Raw genomic sequence first — 3,161 nt, forward strand, 5'->3', positions numbered from 1 at the left:
CAAAAATGACAACATCCTATATTCCTATCCCTATTGAAATAGCAAACGAAAATTTGCTATGTCGTACGTTTGTAAGGCGGAGACAACACATGTGGGTACGACGTCCTCTACGTAAGCTACACAACTTACAGAAATTTAATTAATTTAATTTTCTTCAGTATATTATGCCGTTTTATGTATTAAGTTTTAAAAATGACATCAGAAAGATTATGGCCGCCAGCAGCGATACTTGGTGAAGGCGATTCTTGAAGTTTTCCGCCGCATTTTGACACATTTCGACTGGTATAGCGCCAATTTCCTGCCGAATTCGCTCTTTGAGTTCTTCCAAACTGTGAGGCCGATGTTTAAAAACTTTATAACCTTGCGTTTATTATATGCTACACAAACCAAGGGGGGTGACCCTCGATTACCCAAAATACGCCACTGGAACAATGAGTATAATAACGATTTATCAATAGATCAATTTTAAAAATCAATAACTGTGGTCTGTGTTAGTGTGTTATATATATTGTATTACATATGGCTAAATATATATGACTATATATTTAGCCATGATATTACAATTTATAATAATATAATATTAATATGTGGGGGACGGAGTGGCCGAGCGGACTAAGGCGTCGGTTGCGACGCACACCGGCGCCGATTCGATACCTTGGCCGCAGGTGGCATTTTTCTTCGGGCAAGTCACCTTGTCTGGAGAACAAGTGCCGCCATCCCCCACCCGGGCATGGCAGATAACTACGGGTGCCCTATTGAAAATCTGCCAAAACAACACACACGTGTTTTCTAAGCCTACAATTCCTCCCTTACAAACAAAAAAAAAAACAAACAGTTAATGGCCATAGTTGCCAGGCTTCAGGATCAATTAAAAAAATATATATATATATTAATGTAGTACAACTGCAGTAGTCGTCGTCTGCGGGCAGTGTACGAAACACCCGTATATTTGCATGGGAATTTCATGAAGTATATAAAATATAATATGTTCTTAGTATTAAATGCATAAAGGTGGGATCACACGGCGCGAGGAGTGTGGAGTGTGATATATACCGCGCACAGTAAAACCGACGCGTCGTTAGATTGGATAAGACGCGCCGCACCAGTTTTCCTTTGGCGCGGGATACAGAGACCGACAATTGTCGGGAAGAGACGCGCCGAGTGCCGCGCACAAAAATTTTGTCGCGCAACACTAATCAGACGGCGCGTCAACTGTACCACGCTATACCACTTCATGCTCCACGCGACGCGCAACGCGCCGTGTGATCCCACCTTAATATTATATACTATTGTAGTATAATTGTATACAATATAATTATTATTATTAGGTTATAGATATATATTATGTATATTATAGTAAAATTCTTCTAAAACAGAATACGCAGAAATACGATATAATAAAATGTCTGTAACAATAATACTAGGTATTATTATATGAATAAATTGTCGTGTTATTTCTACCGCCAAATCCGATCAGAAATAACCATTTAGGTAGTAGGTACTATAAATTAACGCAACAGCTGACAATAATTTATGGAATATTGACAATCAGTATATTAAATTACATTATCATGGTTTTCGAACACTAAATGTAAAAATTAATTTTACTTTAATATTAAATAAATGTCTTTACATAAAAAATTATCTAGATAAATTAATATATAGTTAACAGAAGCTTTCATCTTAGTTAAATAAAAAGATGACCAGTACATTTTTATCTGGGTAAGTCCCAACACTAAATTATACATGAGACTAAAAGATAAGAAATTGTTTTACCATGCGAGAACTTGGGTGCATGTTAGATAAATTCTCTGCCATATAAAAGCTAACACACGTACCTATTTTTTTTTACTACGTTAGAACTTACATTCGCCCATTCCCTAACTGACCTAACACGTTCTATAAAATGTTACATATTTTCCTTTTCTCTCGCTGTACTGCCTTAGGCATAGGATTTGGACTCGCGAATGTCACATATATAATATAGTAAATGGATGCCTAATAATGATCGGGCGAATAGTGCGCTCATACAAAATATATAATAATAATATAATATGTATTATGACGTATAGCCACGAAAACGAGTTTTATTATGCCAATCGACATGGTTTACTTATTTCATACTCACATATCATAGGTACACGTTGTGAAGTGTATGCGAATATCAAAAAACCGCTTTTGATTTCGTTTGTATTTTTTTCGCGTACCTAAAAAACTCAACACCAACACGTCACTCACACCCGTTATTCGAAAACGACACGATCGCCCGTCCACGTGGCGCGTACCTCACCGGTCTCCGATTATCGCCAACTCAATCATTGGTATTTGTTACTGCCGTGCACATAAATCGTACCTACCTATAATATCATAATAATACATAAAAATTAAAAATATAAAGTTTATGTTTATTATATTTTTTTATGTATTATATATTAATATTTTAATTTATGGCGAATTTTCGGTTGTAAACAAATTGGGTGCCGATTCTTGAATGCCACAAAAATTACGATAAAAATTGATCATAAATATTTAGTATCAAAATAATAATTATTACTTACGTTTTGCAGTCAAAGTGTCGTGCAGTCAAATAAAATTTATAAGGGAATATTAACATAAAATAATCGACGCATTTCATTGATCTTAGAAATTTTTTGAAAATTTAGAAAATAATTATGATTTGTTTAAAAACGGTATAAAATAATATACTATATGCCTATACGGTGTAAAAAATGGTACCACAAAACTATTGACGGAATAACGGTTATCGAAATCTGCGATAAAATATTGTCTCCTAAGCCGCGTACACACTTGTAACATTTGCGCGTAACATCCTTTGATGCGGCCAAATTTACTGACAACTGGTGGAACGGTGTTACGGCGTTACGGCGTAGCAGAAAATGTTACAAGTGTGTACGCGGCTTTATACCTACATCGAATAGGTTCAAAGCGGTTACACTGTAGACTGAACAACTGTAGAGTGTAGAATGAAGATATTATTTGAAGTGTGGATTTGAAAATCGGATATAACGGTGGCTACTGCAGATGAGAACGGTAATAATACTATAAATAATATTATTTAAGAGGATGTCAGCGCACTATTTGTTTTCTCTCTCTGGCCCACGCGCAACATAGACAAAAAGCATTTACGCAAAATCATTTTT

The sequence above is a fragment of the Acyrthosiphon pisum genome, chromosome A1, assembly GCF_005508785.2.
Source record: "Acyrthosiphon pisum isolate AL4f chromosome A1, pea_aphid_22Mar2018_4r6ur, whole genome shotgun sequence".
Classification (NCBI taxonomy): Eukaryota; Metazoa; Arthropoda; class Insecta; order Hemiptera; family Aphididae; genus Acyrthosiphon; species Acyrthosiphon pisum.